The sequence below is a fragment of the Haematobia irritans genome, chromosome 1 (assembly GCF_050003625.1).
Source record: "Haematobia irritans isolate KBUSLIRL chromosome 1, ASM5000362v1, whole genome shotgun sequence".
Taxonomy (NCBI): Eukaryota; Metazoa; Arthropoda; class Insecta; order Diptera; family Muscidae; genus Haematobia; species Haematobia irritans.
In genome coordinates this window covers 2,069,117-2,089,826 of record NC_134397.1, presented here as the reverse complement: position 1 = coordinate 2,089,826, position 20,710 = coordinate 2,069,117, and the positions used below count along the sequence as shown (strand labels likewise).

Sequence of the window (20,710 nt, the reverse complement as noted above, 5' to 3'; positions counted from 1 at the left end):
AGCATGCTCGGTTTGGTCTTTACTTTAAAAATTTTGGTATTGATTCCGAGCCAAAAAAGCGGGAGAACACAAGTAAGGATACTTTTAAGACACAATTTTTTTGTGTACTTGCTTCTAGAAAGCAATTTTTAATTTTTCGCTTTTTGTTCTTTTTTCTTCATATACTATCAAAGTCCTTTAAAAACGAGTTAACGACAACCTTATTTTCCAAATTAAGACTCGACTTCCAGTAGTAATTATGCTATGTTTCAAGTAAAAACGTCTTTAAAATAAAGTGTTGAAAAACATGTCCTATATTTGAACGATTTTTTGCTTTGTAGTCAAGATGCAAAAAGACAACAAATTTAAAGACAGTTTAATTAAATTTAAAGAATTTTTCTGAATTATTAAAGTCAAGTTGACCTTAGCCCAAAAATTTTTTCTCTCATGTTATGATACGCATTTTTAAGTCAAATCTCTTAATTATAAGGACAATACGACTTCATTGAAAAGTTTATCGACTTTTGGACATGGAAAAAAATTTATATTAGAGAAATGCGTCTTCTATGTTAAGCAAAATTTGCATTCGTATTTTAAAGGCATGAAATCTTTGACCTCGCGACAATATTTTTTTCAGTGCACCGTTTTCTGGGATTCTCAAGGTGTGATCCCCTCCAGCCTACTCGGACAAGTGCAATAAGATAAAAGAACTTTACATACCGAGGGATTGTGCCTAAAATTGCCCTGCTTCATAATGCCGCTTTTGCAGGCCTTGAGAAAACAAATCTCCCAGATGGATAGAAGCATCGCATGGCCAAGTGTACGGTGACTATGTTGAAAATCGCAATTCATTTTCGGGTTAAAGAGGATGAATTTATAACACAATGGCGTGTCTATCTAAACAAAAACTAGGATAGCTTCAAATGAAATGACATTTCCGATGAGGGTTAATTAAGGCGGTATTTGCGATGGTGTAATTTGTTAGGACACACAGAAAAAAGTCCGTTGTTAAAGTGATGCACAAATTATTTTATATTTATGGCAAAAAAATATTATGATTTAGTTTTTTTTTTTCTTAATTTTATGAGCTGAGTGTGGATGTAAAGTTCAATAGCCATACAAATAAACTCAATGGCAGAAGAAGAAAATGTTCATACACTTTCCAAAATGATTAAAAATGAACTACAGCGTGGTTAATAAGGTAATGATTTGGCTCCAATAATGTTTTTTTTTTTAATTTTAATTCATTTTTGCTTTTATGAGAAGTAAGAATTTCATAAATGGTAATTAAAAATCCAAAAATGTTTGTAGGAAATCTCAAAAAATTGAATACAAGTTCAAATTTCGCACGAGGTCCTACATAAAACAGTCATCGTTTTTCTTGTGTATATTTAAATTAAATATTTCTCAATGGATTTTAAGTTAAATTTCTCATCAATTTTATGTTAAGATTGTATTAAAATATAATGTCTAAAAAATATTTTGTAAATTGTTGGCACAAAAATGTCGAACACGTGATCTTGTCCATCACAAAAATTTCTTCATTCATCTTTATGGGAAACAAAACAAAAATAGGCTTGGCTAATGAATGATGTATTTGCATGGCCGTGAACGATGACACTTTTCACATCAATGCATTTGAATGCATTATTAATTTTCGATGTCAACAGTTGAGAGAGTGATTCTAGACTAACAATTCAATTATGGGTCGGTGTGTTTGAAAATTACATTGTTCCATGCAAAAAATGACTTCCATGTTCTCCAAGTAGACCTACTGATCGACCGACAACTGACACATTAATTTATTGTTTCGATTCGGAAAAAATAAAAAAAAAAAACGTTAGAATGTGTCTGGAATTCATTTTGGCTCTTATTCAAATTGACCATAAACACGTCGACCGATCGCTTGTTCCACTCGCAGACATTGCATTCTAAACAATGACCAATGCTATGGGTGGACTATGGCGGCGTCAATGATGGTTACAAATTAAGCGGCGCCCATCATCTGAACGATCTTAAATTATTTATTTATTTTATTTTTTGTTTTGTTTAAATCAATCCGCCAGCCACTAGTATTTGTATGTGTGTGCTAGAGTAGAAAATAATTAATGTTTCTAATGAACTAAATAAATATATAAACAAATATGGAGAAGGCAATGTGGTATTTCGCATGTACCACCCTCCATCAATTACTACTGCTGACTACTCATTTACAATTGAATTGCAAATTTTCTTCGATATTAGTTTCATTTATATTCATTCTTAGTGCTCTAGTATAAACCGGTAGGAAGGACGTATAGGTCAATCGGACCAAAGCTAATATACCCTGCAACATGGATGTGAGTGGCAAGGCTGAAAAAATATTTTTAGTAAATCCATGATTTTAAGAAATTAAAACCTCATAGTTTAAATTTTTAACAAAATTGGGGGGCATTTTCGGCCATTATCATATCAACTCGGGGGTATATGAGCTCTATCAAAACAAGGGCTTATATAATCAATATGCACCGAAAAAAATCCGTAGTTAAACTAACGCTATAGAAAATAATTGTTTGTAGTTAAATTTTATTATTTAATTCGAAATTTTCCACAGTCCAATGAAAATGTAATGTCTCACGAAAATAATATCTTCGTGAGTGTGCGTGAGTAACGAATTACACTTACGAAAATATTCCTGCTCACCAACATAAAACGCTTAAGAGTTAAATTCAATTACAATTTTAGTGACACCTGGGATGTTAAGAGTTTAATAACACTCTCGATTTTAATAATGCTCATGTTTTCAGACACTTCGGTAAGGTAAATTAATCATAAAATTATTAGTGAGTCACGATATTTTTCGTGAGTCACGGTATTTTTCGTGAGTCACGACGTTTTCGTGCGTGAGCGTGAGTCCTACCAAAAAATATCGTGCGTGAGTGTGCGTAAGTATGATTTTGCAGTCGTGAGTGTGCATGAGTAAACTATTACTCACGTGAACACCTATAGTATAAAGTTCAATGAACCTTCCTAAGTTCAATTTAAACTAAAGCAAAAATAATAAGAATGAACTACTGTATGGTTAAAATGGTTATGATTTGGCACTAATGGTTTTTTCTATACTTTTAGTTCATATTTTCTTCTATCCCATCTCAGTAATGCTGGTGACATTTCTGAGGGTTTCAAAGCTTCTCTAAGTGGTTTCACTGCAATGTGGAAAGCCGTTCGGACTCGGCCATAAAAAGGAGGTCCCTTTTCATTGAGCTTAACATGGAATCGGGTAGCACTCAGTGATAAGAGAGAAGTTCACCACTGTGGTATCACTGAATGGACTAAATAGTCTAAGTGTGTCTGATACATCGGGCTGCCACATAACCTAACCTAACCTCTATGGGATAGTGCTATTTCTTGAGTTTAGCTACAACTGTACATCGGAACATTAAATTTTTCTGGTTTTAACAACGCTGTGTGGAAATTTCAAAATGTGGTATAAAATTTAATTCAATTTTCGCAGTTTATTCTTGCTATAATATAAAACTGTTTATTCTTTTTCTGTGTGAATGTAAACTAAAATTAGTTTTAAAATTCCAAGCAAATCTTTTTAAAAAAAATAGTCCAATCGCGAGAGATTAGCTGACAGAAAGTGTTAACAAATTCGTGCTGAGATATCTATCAAACTAGATGTGCCAGCTATATGATATTTGTGTTCTTCGATGACGATAAATTTTCAATTCTCTAGATGCTATTTCGTTGGACTTTTCCACTTGGGTTATTTTAGAGAGCAATGTAAGGACTAAAAATATGCCAGAAAGACTAATCAATATTGGCATAGAACTAATGCCTTATAGTGATTTCGATTGGTAAAAAATATGCTGCATATTTTACACCTTACCCCCATAAATCGAAAATTTTTGTTCGATTGGAAAATCCAGTGCAGCCTGCCCAAAATGTGCACGTTCGATTGACGGGGTGTTACCCATCGCAAGAGCAAAAGTGTAACCCATTTTACACCGTAGCTGGTCTGCGGTGCAGATGGTTACACCTTCAATCAGATGCTGAAGACGCTTTTATTCATCGACCTAAATAATGGCGTTGTTGAAAATACAAAAGAAAGTGTGTGATGCGTGTATTGTGATTGCTTTTCAATTTCTTCACTACAGCTGATTAATTTACCAAGAAGAAGCATTTCAATTGTTTAGTGCCGCGATAACAAATATATTTAAAATAAAAGCAAAATGCGAAAAGCAAAACGCGGTTTTTTGGCCAACACCATTGTGGATGCACTATTGGAGAGTAGTTCTTCTTCTGACGACGAAGAAGTTACAACATCATTGCTTGGACGAAATGACCAACGGCGAGTTAAAAACTTTGTTGAGGATGTAATTAATTTGTACTCTGAAGTAGAAGTAAGACCATTAAAAATATATAAAATCAAAAGTTTTAACTATATCCCTCAGTTCAAGAAAAATTTGCGTGTTAGCCGAGATTCCAATAATAATTGTTAATAATAATCGAAATATTTCCGCCACATTTCGTTTGTCATTGCAAGGGGTTTCGGCAACACTGAGGTAACACCATAAAATGTTGTACCATTTGTATACAACACTTTTTTTCCCAAACGAAATCACCATTGGATATAATTATATATAGCCCTAAATGTAACATAGATGTTAGGTCTTGTCATATATGGGATTATATCCAATTACATCTAATTATATCTCATCATATCTGGTTAGATCCAAAGGGGCCAATTATGAGATCTGATCATATCTGATTAGATCCACCATTTTTTTAACCCTTTCACTACCGATGTCTACTTAGAAGGACATTCGAAAAAGACACCAAATTCTATTTTCCCACTTAGTTTCGATTTACTACTTGATGTTATTTTTAAGTACAGGCTTTAATCTAAATAAGCTATAAATATTGTATATATTGGCGAGGTCTAAAATACATTTTTATAAACTTCTTTAAAAATAAACGAAAAAACGAAAATTTGAGGCTATTTTTCTATTGTATGTTTCTAGTAAATGGACATTTATACAAAAACTATAGCTGATACTTTTTCGGGTTCTTTTTTGTATTTTTCTCACGCTTTGAAAGATATTATAGGCCAAATAGCGCTTATTTTCGTAAGGTCATTTGGTCAAAAATTCAAGAATCAAGTTTTCAGAACAAGCTAATAGAGGTAGGTTTTCAAAATGACAATTTTTGTTCTACATGCTGTTAGTACGAGCAAAAACAGAAGAAAAAAAAAGTTTTTAATATTAGGTTTATTTCGGTAGTGAAAGGGTTAAAGATCTGATCACATCTCAATATTGGCCTACATCCAAGGTCTTAGATATAATTTTATCTATACCTATATATAGTCGAATTTGATGTTAGATCTCGTCATGTATGGAATTATATAATCATATATAATTTCATCATATCTTATCTGGCTATATCTGCTTAGATCTAGAGAGACTAATTTTGAGACCTAATCATATCTAATTAGATCCCCCAATTTTTATCCGTCTTTGCAGATTCAGGCTGAAAATTGACATATCGAAAAAAATGGGTTGGTTTACATCCACTTAGTTTTGCCATTGGAATCAATAAAAATCTTTTCTCACAAAAAATCGGCTTGTGTGAATTGGTAACCATTGTCACAAATACCCTGTAGACGTTTGCAAATTTCGTAAGCTGTGAAAAATGATTTAAATACATGATCTTTGTTAATTTTAATCGAACCATTAGATATTCTCCAATGAACTAATGTTGGTTCATTAATATCAAATGACAACCAATTGAGATTCCAGGTCAATATTTGTTTAAATTTATTTATACAATATACATAAACATTAGTGCAAACACAACAGATACATGATTCATATACTCACGATTTCACGCGAAAAGAAATAAATTCACACAATGTGGAATGTTCCCTTATGAGCAATTTAAAATGGAAGGATATTTTTAACGCGTTTGCAATGGAAACTTTCTTCGGTTGAACAACTTTTAAGAATAATTTTTAATTTTAGCTACACATTGTATTTATTATAGCTTTAAGCCACCAGTTGTAATATCAAGAATTTCAAATTAAAACCGGATTTGTATACTGGCCGCGAGTGTTGAATTGCTTGTTAATTTTAAATATTTCATATCATGCTGGCTAATGTTGCAAATTGTGTACCATTTTATTTTATTGAATTTGTTTGTTTTGTCGCAAGTGATACAATGATCACGATTTTAACGAAAATCATAGGAAAACAAAAATTAAAATATATCTTTTTCCCCCTCCATTAAATGCTAATGATGAAAGGTGCCAAAACTCATTAGCCGTTTATCGATATGCCAAACCAAAGCTGGGTGCCATAATCGATGCTTGTTAGATAGTGTTGTCATTAATTTGTAAATAATAGTTTAACATAGATAATCGGTAGTTAAATTAGCGATTAACTTTAATATTTTGTTTACATGTCACACAGAGAGTGTTAGGAAGCATTTACACATTTATCATCATGCTATTTACTATTTTTGTTCGTATGAATGGGCTGAAGTGTACTATAAACATTTCTATTATCAATTTTGTTTTCTTTTATTTTCGTAACTAATGCTATTTAATTGTTTAATGAAATATAGCAGAGACGTAGGCGAATTTATCTCAAACTTGGAACTGTGAGAAAAAAATACACTTTAGAAACATTTGCCTTAGGCCATTTATTAGAACCCAATAAATTTTTGGTCACTGCCGTACTAATACCATGTAAAAGTATTTATGTTTGGCCGAACTTTTTATTGCATTATACCCTTCACTGTACTTCATTTGAACGTCTTCCTGTGCCTTTCCCAAGCGACCTTTTATAACATCGGTCATGAAAATTGAGTCATTAAAATGTCAAATGTCATTAAAATTGAACCGAAATTTAAACACAAATGAAGCATAAAGATTTACTAAATTCTACTTTCCCACAAAATAGTTCAGAATTTTTTAAAATTTGTACATTTTACCAATAAAGCGCCCATCATGAGCTTCGGATGGTATTTAATACATTTTTGCAATTTTCCTACAAACTTTGAAATGTTCATTAACAAGTGAAAAAAATAATTATGCCTAATAAATTTTCTAGAACTTGTCGAAATTTTTTGAGTGCATATATGGGTAATTCTGGTGATACATATAAACCGATTTGGATGATATCATGTAAGTTTAATAGATACAATAAGATATCACTTCGCCACAATTAAATAAAATCGTTTAATAAATGGGAGTCATTTGACCATATATGAGAGGTATATCTAATTCTGAACCGACTTTTCTTATGTTTCGCACATTTTGCGACGTTCATAAAATATTACCAAGATTTTAAAAAGATTTATTAATAAGTATAAATAAAAGAAATGTGGGCAAATCTGTGATAAACATACATATGTAAAAGAGATTTGAACTTATTGTATCCAAGATCGATAGATAATGCTTTAGAGCCAAAGTAAAAAACCTCATGACAAATTTCAAGATGATCGGAAAAGGTTGTATAAGAAGCGTTTGCATAAATATTTTGAAGGTTAAGTTTGCTTAGTGGGAAAACTTTTCTAATCGGAAAAGTTTTCCCACTATATTGCATCTTGTTACGGGTACTTTCAGATCTTTTGCCATTTGATTGCCACAATTGAATGAATTTCGTTGCATTTGAGCCTTCATTAGGTTTTGTAGTTCCTTGTAGGACAACCAATATGATATTTGGCTACCTTACTCGTACTATTATAACGATATGTGGTGCGATACAGTAGTATTTTTTAAGTCAAATATATATAGACATTCAAACTTAAATCATAATATTCACGACAAATATCTCCCATTTCGAGATGTGTTTAATCTGCTTCTTCCACGTCCCTGAATTATTTGCTTGAGTGCAAATGTTTGTTAGAAAATTTCTTTGACATCCATCATGTTAACATATCGTACAATGTATCGAAACCGATACTCATACTTACTCGCATAGTTGCCGGGCCCATTGACGACGACCCGACGACCACTTAACCGCAAATTGCGCGAAAAAGTCCAAGTGAGAAAATAATTACGAACGAACAAGTGATCAAGCGGTTGCGGCAACAAGCTGGGACGACCTGTTGGGTATGTGTCACACACAACGTCAAATAAATGTTAGATATCGGAAGTCTGTGGGCAACCTGCTAGACATGCAGAGAGACAGAAAAATATGTGATGATTGCAGTTAGCAGTGTGAGTGTGTGTGTGTGTGTATGTACTCACTATATTGAGTATCGTTTGTCAGTTACAATAGACAGCATGTCGTTGACAATGACAATTCATCAAACATTTCCGAACTCATGCTGGTCTATTATAGATACCTTGCCAAGAGATCGTGATGATCCACATCGTTCTATAGATAGTATTTAATAAAATTCTTCTCTATTACAATGTAAATTGGCTAGTTGTGGAACACTGTTGTTTAGGAATTGTCTTATTTTTCTATGGACTATGGTGAAGTTTTAAAGATAGTTATTGGATAGGTCCAGTAATCGATAGGCTAAGCAAACCATTTCTTTCAATTGACAAAATTGTGATTTGAGATATATCCACAGCTTCATAATTTACAAGTGGCCGATAGTGGGCAAGAATATACATTTCATGAACAGACCACAATGTGGTCTATACTCTCAACGACCAGAAAAAAGTTTAAAAAAAATAGCAATAACTCTTTTGGGAAGTGGAAAATTGTGTATATACGAGGGAGAATTTGTACATTTAATTGATCCAAAAGGTTGCAATAGTACTCTGAATTTATTGTTTTACCCTTTTGCAGATAGTCAATCAATAAAATACCTTTGAAGTCCCAAAAAACCGTTGCCATAACCTTACTAGCCGATTGAATTGTTTTTGCCTTCTTTGGGGCACTTCCTCCAGCTTCAGTCCATTGTTTGGATTGTTCTTTTGTCTCTGGAGTATGTTACGACGCTTAAAATCCATTTTATTTCGCTTAAAACGAAACAAGCTTGAGAAAGGTTCATTCTTATGCGTTTTTGATCGACTGTTAACAAATGCACAAAGCTTTTTCATCTGTAGTTCTTCATGCAAAATGAAATGGACTCGATATTTTGAGATGCCCATGATATTAGCAATTTCACGCACTTTTATTCGTCGATCATTTAATACCATATCATGCACTTTGGCTACAATTTCTGTTATTGTTGCTGTTTTTGGACGTCCACTACGTGGTTCATCTTCATTGCTTGTATGACCACGTTTAAATTCAGCAACCCAATTTTTTTACTGTTGCATATGAAGGAGCACATTCACCATATCATTATGAATTTCTTGTCCCGATAAACCTTTTTTATGTAAATATTTAATGACAGCACGCATTTCAAATTTCTCCATTGTAAAAAAAAATTGCGGATGCGTCTTTTTTGAACATCTGTTTCTATATGAAGGAGTTGCCAGATCGAAACAAAATTTAACATGTGTTCACAGAGAACAGAGATGGAAGTTTCCAAAACACTTAACTTTTTTCTGTTTATACCGCGCATTTTGTGCTAGGCTAAGAAGTTTCCGAGCTGCCCTCGTATTTTTAAATTTCTTACTATGTCGGAGGAAGAGAGTACATTCCATTTTAAGAAATTATTATAACCAAAGGACCTATGTTTGTATGTTTGTACGAAATTTGTTTTACGGCTTTTAGAATTTAATGGTAATCCAAGTCCTAAAATAGCGAATAGAAAATGTTTAACAATTTTTAATGAATATAGTATGTACTTGAAAGTTAGTTTGGAATTGACTTCCAAATGACTGTCTTTGCATCAAAGAAACTTGTTTTGGAGTACAGTCAATGTGGTTTGGATAAATCCGAAACAAATCTTTAATATCATTGACGTCTCCTAGCAGGTGATCATATTCCTTCTCTACGGGTAGAGAAACATTGCAGTACTCAGAAATGTCACGAGTATAACCAGTTTTTAGTATTAACCCTCTAATGCCCTATTTTTTCTGCCAGCCTAGATAATAATCATGGTTAATAGCACAAAAGCAAGAAGATTAAACAAGAAAAATCAATACGATAAAATCAAATATAGGACTGTTTTCTTTTTGCACTGGATGCAACATTTGTATGGGCTATCCAGAACATTGTTGCACTGGTGTTCTATCCAGAACATCTCATCAGTGCAAGTCGCGCCGATGTTGCCAGATTGTATTTGGATAAAGTGACGCTTCTTCGATTCACAATAGCAATTTATTGTGACTATTTTATCGAAAAACATGAAATTCAAAGTGATACAGTGTCATAAATAATCGCAGCAGTAAATATTTATTACTAATTGGAGCATTTCATACATTAAAAGTGCATGATTTCACTTCTTTTCCGTAATTGTTTTTAAACAGCTGATGACAGTGTTGCATATTTTTGGACATGTCCTGGATAAACGAGTACTCTGTTTTCTTTTAGTCCTTAACGGCTTAGCATATCCAGTGCTAACAGAAAACAGCCCTTATATGCTGCAAAGTCTCTTGTAGAGTTTTGACTATGTTTTGTTTATATATTTTCCCATTTTTTGTAAGCAAAACTGAAGCGCTAGAGGTCTCTGCCATCAAACTGTCATGAAGTTTGCGTCGATGTGTCTTGCCATTCACGTCGATTAAATATCAATAACATTTATGTGCCTTTTGGTATATTTCTAAATTGCCTACCAAAAAAGTAAAACAAAATCGATGACAGAAAATGTAAGTAGAAAGTTTGCCGTTTTCCATTTTTGATCTCATTACACCCTAATGTTGATATGAAATGGTAGCATATGCATATGCAAATGCCAATGCATTTGCATGAATGAATTAATATGCGTATTTCTGAATGTAGCTACGACTACAATTATGGCAATGGCTGAAAGTTTGTCTATCTGTCTGGTTTTCCACCAAGGAAAATTATTTTGCTCTCATTTTCAAATAACCTGGATGCCATCGGTGCCGCCGCCGTAATCAACTATGGACTGTGGGCGGTGCAATTAATTTGCTCTAATTTCTCTTTAACGAGAACACACACAAAGGCTGATTATCCGATAGCAAGCCATAATAAAGTCTAACAATATCGATGGATATATTAATTGCAGAGTGCAATATGTTGATTATGGCATGAGATATTTGCATGATTTCCTTAGAAAAGCCTATTTCAATGGCTAATTATTCTTCTACGATTTTTCTGTGTGTGTTTGATTTGCAAATTGAAAATGATGCGGATAGATTTTATAGGATACTTTTATTGATTAGACTTTAGTGCAAATTCAATGTAAACTTATTTTTTTATATGCACATAAATGTACAGCGATATTGTTCGAAAATAGCCTAATGGTTTTGAATATCACCTAGGCAACGCATGGGTTTCAATTGAATAACAATAATAAAACAAAAACAAATATTGCATTCAAGGTATTCAATATTCGTAATGAGTATATCAACGAATCTTGGTAGGTCTTATATCCAAAAGCACAGGAAGACTATAGTTTTCCATATGATTCCAAGTTTTCAAATGTCGACTTTGGCGTTATGAAAAAACGATGCCATGAAAATTAACTAAAAACCCAAATTATACTGAGTAAATCTATGTTATTTTTGAGGCCCGTATGAAGATGAACTATTGACACCTGGTGAGATCTGTTTTTGCATTCAACAGGGTTTGATAATTTATCTTATATATATTGTAGTTCCAAAGTGAGTTAATACCAAACCAATTCTATAAAAATGACCACCCATCGGCCGGGGTTTAAGGGGTTTCAGTCGATTTCCATGCCTCTGTTATATTCTGTTCGGAGTCATTATAAAACATCGCCCCACATTTGAGGCCCTGATTCATTTGGGTTTGGGGCTCATTTTCATGAGGTCAATTTTCTCATCGGTGGCCACTTTTTTTAAAAATTATAAAAAAAAAGTATTTTCGAATTTTTCATAAATCTTTTTTAATGCCAAAAAATGACTTTTAACCTTTTTAAAAAGCTCATAAAGCTTGGAAATAAAATGTTGCACGAGTGATTAACTTATTGCAGCGTTGAAAGCCGATCGATCTGTTGTCAAAAATCGATTGGCCATAGTCGATTTTTAAAGTTAGATTTTTTCGAATTCGACAACAATAAAAAGTTGATTAAGCAAATTTGAGTTTTTGACTAGAAGAAAAATCGAACAGCTTTCTGTAAGTAAATCCCATTATCTAGGTTCTGGTTTGACCACCTAAATTTGATTTAGTTCTTGTTCCCCATCTCCTTTTTCTTATGAGTCATGTATCAGTCATTCCAATACAGTTACTTAATGATATCTATATCATCCAATTAGAAACGAAATAAACTTCCTGGATTGAATTTGTCACGTGCAATTCTTAAATGAAATCACAAAATTCCTTGAAGGCTAAAACCTAAGCCATCTAATCTCAGAATAAACTTTTCGCACTTTGTTCCATTGTCCTCTTGTTGAAAACAATGGCATTATTAGGGATCAGCAATTACTTTTTTCTTATTTACTTTAATACTTCTAGTGAATCCTTTCACAAATAACTTTGTAAATTGAAGGAGAATGAAAATGAATAGTGGTCATGGCTTAACTTAATATCGGAAGATGTTCAGAAATGAGGACAAAGAAAATCAGGTGTTGACTTGTTGGACAAACAAAAGAGAAATACAAGAAAGAAAAATGACACGAGTACTTTGGCAAAGTACTTTTAGCTTGGCCACAAGAAACGTTCGCTGCCCTCTGCTACACACGGGTCTGGAATTGCAATTTATGTGAAAGGAAAAAAGAAATTTTTTGGGATATGAAATTTATATCCATGGAAGGTCGATGAGGATGTTGCTGTAACTTGGCATTATACAAAATAAACCAGCACTCATTCCAGATATTTATATTTGGATTTTTTAAGAGCCGAAATTTATTTGCAGTTAACATTTCAATATTTTATTGAAAAGTGTTATAAATGCATTTCAATATTCTTTAGTACCAATGAAATGTATTTTGTTATTGTATTCGATAATGGCAATTGAGAGAAAAACTTCGATAAAGAAAGTTAGTAAATAAATTAAAAATAATTAAATATGCAATCGCCGTGCAGGACGACTTAATTATATCATGATCGATAAATCTTCTAATTATTAAAATAAATTAACTAAGTTTAATAATATTTAATAATACACCCAGAGAAGGAATATGATCACCTCAAACATGTTTTAAGAGCAAAATGTTATTTTTGGGTGGTGATATATCAAGTCCGTATATATTCCATTCGACTTAGTTATGACACCAATTTTGTTAAGACATAATTCGGCTCTTCGATAAATCCTTTTGGGCTTTGCACTTTTTGTTTGTATCAAGTGAAGTATACTCTCTTCGGTAAGGATATTGATTGCTAAATAGAAAAAAATCTATTTACTTTTCTTCGGGCCGAAATGCGTCAGGCATTTAAAATTTTGGAAATTTGTTTCCAAGATAGTGTGTCATTGATATCACGAACTTGTTGAAGCAAGCTTTATATTTTTAAAAAGTAAATCATTGGACTTTGAAAATTCAATTCCAAAGCCTTTGAAAGATTCACTTGGAGATAGTTCATGGCCATACGTAGATTGTAACTGATCTGTCCACATAAAAAAAAATCCTCTCCAAACTGCAAAAATATCTTTACTTAGAAAATCCACATTTCCCTTCTCTTCTTAGATTTAGACAAAAATTTTCAATTCTTAGTGTTTGGACAACAATAGACTTATTTCATTTGCATAATGTAGTTCTATTTAAGACGTAGTATGTAGTACTAGAACACCTCCATCACCATCACCCTCACACACCACAATTGCACCTGATCACCATAGCAAATTGGAAATATCGTAATACAAATTTTTTTTTTATGGCGTCATGGTCTATTGTGTTGAGGCAAATTCTAAATTGTTAATTAAAAAAAGATTTATTTTCCAATTCACTTGCAAGATCATAAACTTTTGAAGATTATTCGCAATGAACAATTTGTTTTGTTCAATGGTAGCAACCCACCACCTCCCCCTCTCCACCCATCGCTATGAGCTCACTGCATTGATTCTAACAAAAACCCATCATAGCCAGCAACCCACACATGCAAAAATTGAATGTGCAGATAGCTCCAAAAACTAGGCACCCTACAATTGTGGCATAGCTAATACCATCGAAATTGTTTACGAGTGTGTCCATGATACTCACACTTCAGACAAGGGATGGGGGTTAAAATTCATTACTGCTACTCGTGGGGCATGATACGATTGCCTCTTCAACACGCCATATAACATTGGGTGTTATCATTGTTATGTGCAAATAAATAAATTACTATCTACACACACACACACATCTTCGTATAAATAAGTATAAGCGTGTGTGCGTATGTATCTCTGTTCACTATAAGAATGTACAACTTTAATTAATATTAATCATTGGCATTATTGACCGCATAGATGTTTGCTTTACCAGAGTGTATTCCAGTGTGTGTGTGTGTGTGTTAGTGTATCTATGTAAATATGCTCACTGCTGTTGAGTGATTCCTTCATATATATGAGTTTGTGGCTATTTTTAACCATCATTTGCAAAAGATTCATTTCAATCTTTCAAGTTCAAGAAGCGTCAGGGCGAGATAATAAAGCTTTCCCTCAAGACCTTGAAATATATATATTTTTTGTCATCATCATAATTTATGTCTTGGGTTCTTTTCAGAGTTCCACTCATGAAGCAGAGCAATTAATCATGGCATTTTCGAAGATCATACGAAAACAAAAACAATTTAAATTTATTTGCGTGTCGACATGATAATCATCCAATTATGAACATAAATAATTGTGATTATTTTTAAAGAGCATACTTAAGGCAATTGCAAAACTATTCCCTGTTGCGTGATAATTTCTACAATTTGTGTGAGAACACCTTTTTGTTTGAATTGTCATGTATTTTGTACCTTTGGTAGGTTGTTTTTTGTTTTTTAAAGCTCAAATCAATTCTTCAATTTCCCTGTTTGCCATTGATTTGTACATACGGCAGTAGTTATATAGTGAAAGCGATTTCTACGGTGACTGACCATTAATAATCTCTAGTATATTTATTTGTGAATCCAAAATAACATAATTTTCCACATTTCTGGCAAATCGTCGTTAAATTGTAGTGTCTACAAAAAAAAATGAAAACAAACAGCATAACATATCTGATTCCGAACAAATCAGATGAAAATTTGGGTGATTAGTTCATGAGTCGACAATACCAAGATTAAAACCTGTGTCTGATTGGGTTTACGAGTTTATTTTGCAACATACTTTTCTCTCATATTTTCTAAGAGAAACCCAACTTCATAATCGATCTGCAAAGCCCCTACACTAAGAACTTCGAAATTTCATTACAAAAGAACAATTTTTTATTTCATTACTAAAGAACAATTTTTTAAAGTTTTGTCGGTGTTAGCCGACGAACCATTTTAGTATTTGGACCGATTCTAATTCCCCGTTTCACATGGAAACCCAATTTGAACGAGGAATATAAGAATAAAAGTACGTCATTTCTTTGCAAAAACGATAAATTCAATGGGGTTTCCTTCTTTAAAATACCATGGTAAAGAAAAGTAACCGGGAAAATATTTAGTTTTCATTTGTGAAACATGAACATAGTACATGCCTTTAGACGAAATCGGAACTACCGTGTATCCTAGTTTTTGTCGTCTTTTTCCTCAGAATCTCATACACTTTACGATGGTTGCATGTTGAGTATGTGGAACAAACGATTCATGTTGATCATACGCACCTATTGGCAACCAGCAAATAAATTGGAAGTTCCTCCTAAGCTATTACATTTCAAAAAATGCTCTTCTAGAGATGGATTTAATTTTCACTTTACATAAAGCCTTTTGAGGTGATATATGAAATTCCAATAAATTTAAATTTTCGGAATTTTACTGTGAATTAAACACAGCAAGGAAAAATGAAATAATGAAAATTTAACAAAAAATATTTGGAAATTGTACCGATTCATTTCCCGGTAGACGTAGAATTAGCGATAAAAAAAAATTCGAAAAAGCTAAGAAAAAAATAATTTTTTTTTTAATCCGAAATTCTAAATTCTGAAGTCTCAGCACATTTGAAGAACTATTGCGATTTTGCACCTCTTCTATAAGAATATTTTCATTGCTTTTTTTTTGCTATGTTTTTTTCTTTGAAACTAATTTCCTAATAAATATATGAACATAAAAGTTTTGGAAATTTTTCTTCTATAAACTGGCAAACACACCTATTTTTTGTCTATCCACTTCAAATTGATCACATTGATCACAGAATATTTTCATTGCTTTTTTTGGCCATGTTTTTTTCCTTGACACTAATTTCTTAATAAATATATGAACATACAAGTTTTGGAAATTTTTCTTCTATAAACTGGCAAACACACCTATTTTTTGTCTATCCACTTCAAATTGATCACAAAATCTAATACCATATTATTTTGAGAAAAAAAAATGATCTATTGTCTTAATTTTATTTATTCGATAGTGTCAATTCATATCCAAAATCCATTTTGGTATATGCTCTTCACAGGTGGGTTAGATTTTATTCTGTTCTGAATAGCCCACAAAATATCAAAATAATGGCCAGTTGCCAATATTGCCGGCTCTCTTTGATAGGTATCTTTCTTGAAAATACTAAGTCATATAGTGCTGACCTCCATAGGCTAAAGTTATACACATGTCTAAATTCTCATTTTTTGCAATATCTTTGGCAAAACATTTCGCAATATCTTCGGAGAATGTTTGCTCATTTGCCGATTTGATATAGTTGGTTGATTTGGAATATTTGGTGCGATTCCAATAAATTATTTTATTGAATTGTTTTCATTTCATAATCCTATATACTATATATAAATAGAAATCATCAGATAAAAATAAAACTTGGCCATAATAGTGAGGGAGAAAGGCGGCTATAAACAATGGCATGATATTTGTTAGTAAATTAATGCTCAAGAAGAAGAAGAAGAAGAACAGAAGATTTTTTATATTCATCTCAATACATACATTTATTTTTATTTTAAATAAAAATTTAATAATCATAAGTCAATGTTGTGCTAGTGCAAGATAATTATTGCAAAAAATCGTGCCGTCTATTTTTGATGGGTGTTGCTGTGTTTGTGTTCAGATTTTTTGAGGAATATATATAAATGAGATTGTTGGATACAGAATATAATATTTTTGACGTCTATTAAGTAATAACCATTTTTAACCCATTAATGCCCTCTGTCCCCATATGAGGACACCTGTTTGAAGTCTAACAACTATGTGCTACCCGTTATTTTTGTAATTTTAAATACACGTATGGCAGTTTTATACTGCATCTGATCTATAAACAAAGACACTTGGTCGCATTTGATAAACAAGTGTCATATTCAATTTGTTAAAAGTTTATTGTAATAAAAAAGTTTAAAATTGTACTACCAGGTAATGGAGATTTTTGGAGAATTTCATACTTAATCTGCCCAATGTCCCCACACGGGGACACACTTTAAAATTATCGCGAGAAAATCAATAAGGAGATGCTATATTCGGTCATAGACGATTATGTTATATCCTACACCACTTTCACTAACAATTTATCATTAAGAAAAATCGAGGCCAAGGTCAAATTTAGGCTCGATTCAATATCTCCTCAAAAAAAAAACAATTTTTTTTATGTCCCGAAATAGTTATGATCCAAAAGCCCGGTAAAGACCCAACCCAAATAAAGTCGTATCGCCCGATAAGCTTACTTCCAATTCTATTATAATTGTTCGAGAAAAACTTCTTAAAGAAAGTCAAACCTTTTTATTGTGTAAATGGTGTGATTCCAGACCACCAGTTCGGATTCAGAGAAAGCCACAGCACCATAGAACAAGTACACCGTATAACTAATGAAATCAGAAAAGCCTACGAGAAGAAACATTACTGTTCAGCTTTATTTATAGACATCTCTCAAGCTTTTGATAAAGTATGGCACGATGGACTCATCTATAACATTTGTACACTGTTACCAGACAACACCCATAGATTGTTATGGTGTTATCTATCAAATCGGACGTACACAGTCAAAGCAAAGGGCACTATCTCCACGCGGGAGTACCGCAAGGTAGTACACTGGGTCCCCTACTATATATCATATTTACTGCAGATATATCAACTACATCATTAACTATGACATCCACATTCGCAGATGACACTGCATTTATAAGCACTCATCGTGACCCAATCATCGCATCAGACCAGTTGCAAATGCATGTCCATGAGCTAGAACAATGGCTTCTAAAATGGAAAATTGCTGTGAACGCAACTAAATGCAGCCATGTAACATTTACACTCAACAGGAATACCTGTCCCCCTATAAAAACATTCAATTCTTTAGGAATGCACCTTGACCGTCGATTAATCTGGTCGCGTCATATAAGTGCAAAACTTACGCAAATAAAACTAAAATTTAATCAGTTGCAATGGCTTATTTTTCACCATTCAACTCTACCACTAGAATACAAAGTCCTGTAAAACCATAATTAAACCGATATGGAGCTACGGTATTCAGCTCTGGGGAACAGCATGTGCCACTAACATCAACAAACTACAGAGGAGACAATCCCATAACTTACGAAAAAGGGTCGGTGCTCTTTGGTACGTTAGAAATGTACATATCCACAAAGACTTATATGTAAAACCCGTTGCAGAAGAAATTAATCACTGCCTACGCTATATCAATAAACTAAAACCCATCCAAATGCCCTTGAAAGAGGCTTGTTAACATTTGAAGGACACATACGAAAGATTCAATAAAGATTAATGGAAAAAAATTGTGTCCCCTCTACTACACGTTTATGTAAAACGCTATCGTTAGAACCTCTTGTGAAATATATTAACCTTGGATTCTCTATGCTTCCTTTTGACCGTTCCTGGCGAACGTTACCATCTTCAAGTACTTCTTATACAGAGGGATCATTGATCTATCTTTATACAAATTATAACCATTTGGAACGTTTGTCCCATAACGGCATCATAGACGCATACTGAACGATCAGAGTATTCTCTTTATGTTACCCAAATCTGAATAATCAAGGTTAGATTATGTCCAATATTCGTTTTCGAGAAAATGTAACCCTTGTAAAAACGTCTGCACAAATTCCTCGATGTGTCTCGTCTTTTAGCAGAGAAATGAGACCCCTTATAATGAAAAAGAACTGCACTCATTGCCATTTGCTGCGTGTTCAATTCACATTTGAACATTGACACCAAAAACTGGGTTTCTTTAGTGTTAAATAACAAAATGCTGCTTTTAGAAGATTTTATGAACAGACGAACAACATTAAATAGAATCAGCAAGTGATACTGCACACAAAAAAATTTTTTTCTGATTCAATCACGAAATTAATTGATCCAATTAATTTTTTAATTGAAATGTCTTCAATCACGAAAATGATAGTATCAATCAGAGTTTTAATTGAGCATAGAAAAAAATCTTCATTAAAAAATTAATTGATTTCATTACCAAATTTCAATTAATTTTTTAATTGATTCAATTAAAAATTTAAAATGATGTTGATTGCAAAACTCAATTAATTTATTAATTAAAAAATTACATTTTGAATTGGCTTAGAATTTTTATATGGATTAACAATTGATTGTTTGAAAAAAAAATTAATTAAAAATTTAAAAAAATGTTCATCACTTTTTTAACTGACTTAGTCTTCCGAATTGGATTAAAAAGTTAATTGTTTTAATTAATTTTTTAATTAAAAATTTTAAAATGTTCAATCATTGACTTAATTAACTTAATGTTTCTATCATGATTAAAAAGTTAATTGTATCAATTAATTTATTAATTGAAAAAATTTTCAACTTCAATTAACTTTTTAATTGGAAATATTTTGGTGATATTTTTTTCTGTGTGGGTAGAATCAGCAAGTGATACTGGTTTTAAAAATATAACTCTTTAAAGTAAGCAGACAATTTTGTTTGTTTGTAGTCCATTGCAAAATACAATGAACCTAGAATATTTTTTTAGTCAGTCTGTACAAGCATAGACATCTACGTTTTGTAAATTCCTAATAGTAATAACTAAAACGTATTGCATAGAATTTTAAATTTATTACAATTCCATGGATATAGCTACTACATGGTACTTAATAATGAATTTGGCTTATTTAGAATTCTCGTTAAATGAAATTGGCTTTTCGCACGCAAAGTTTCCATATATAAATTTTCATATTCCCACAATGATTATGACCCATGCATAGATGGGATGTATCAAATCAATTTGTTAACAAAACCCATTCAATGTAAAAAGTGTTCTACTCGCATACCTTTCGAAAATGATAATGAATATTGTTTTGAATACATTGACCTGAAAAGTTTCTTCCACAATTCCATCACAATGAACTGAAATTTCCATAATTTTTTATTCTAAATAGATAATTTACTTCATTTACATCAGGAAGGTCTTAATTCAAAGTCATTGTTTGATTGGTCCAGTGTAAGGCGAATCTATAAATAGAAAATGCAATAAGTTTAGATGGACTCACATTCTATTGGTGTCCTCCCATGAAGGTACGTATATGTTAATTTAACTCGGAATCCATGTTAGAGATTGCCTCTTATTTTTGGCTTGGATTTATGGTTGGCACCCCATCCCTCCTTAAAAAAGTCAAATAGACACATTTATTGGCCCTTGTCTTTTTGGATTTTTAATGACAAGAATTCAAAAAGTCAAAACTTTGAAATTTTTA

The 20,710-nt window shown here is 32.4% G+C and overlaps 2 protein-coding genes across 8 annotated transcripts in view; one reads left to right on the top strand and one right to left on the bottom strand.

Moving 5' to 3' along the window:
- Nucleotides 1-20,710, top strand: part of Fer2 (basic helix-loop-helix domain-containing Fer2) — a 105,689-nt gene that overhangs the window by 48,088 nt on the left and 36,891 nt on the right. The window lies entirely within an intron of this gene.
- LOC142219984 (organic cation transporter protein) overlaps nt 1-20,710 on the bottom strand; it is a 47,218-nt gene that overhangs the window by 16,302 nt on the left and 10,206 nt on the right. Inside the window, exon 1 of one of the 6 annotated variants that reach the window (XM_075288817.1) lies at nt 5,841-5,985. The exons of the other annotated variants lie outside the window; for them this stretch is intronic. The gene's annotated coding sequence lies outside the window, so the exon portion shown is untranslated. Of the gene's footprint in view, nt 1-5,840; nt 5,986-20,710 lie in introns of those variants that run through there. 6 annotated transcript variants of the gene reach the window in all.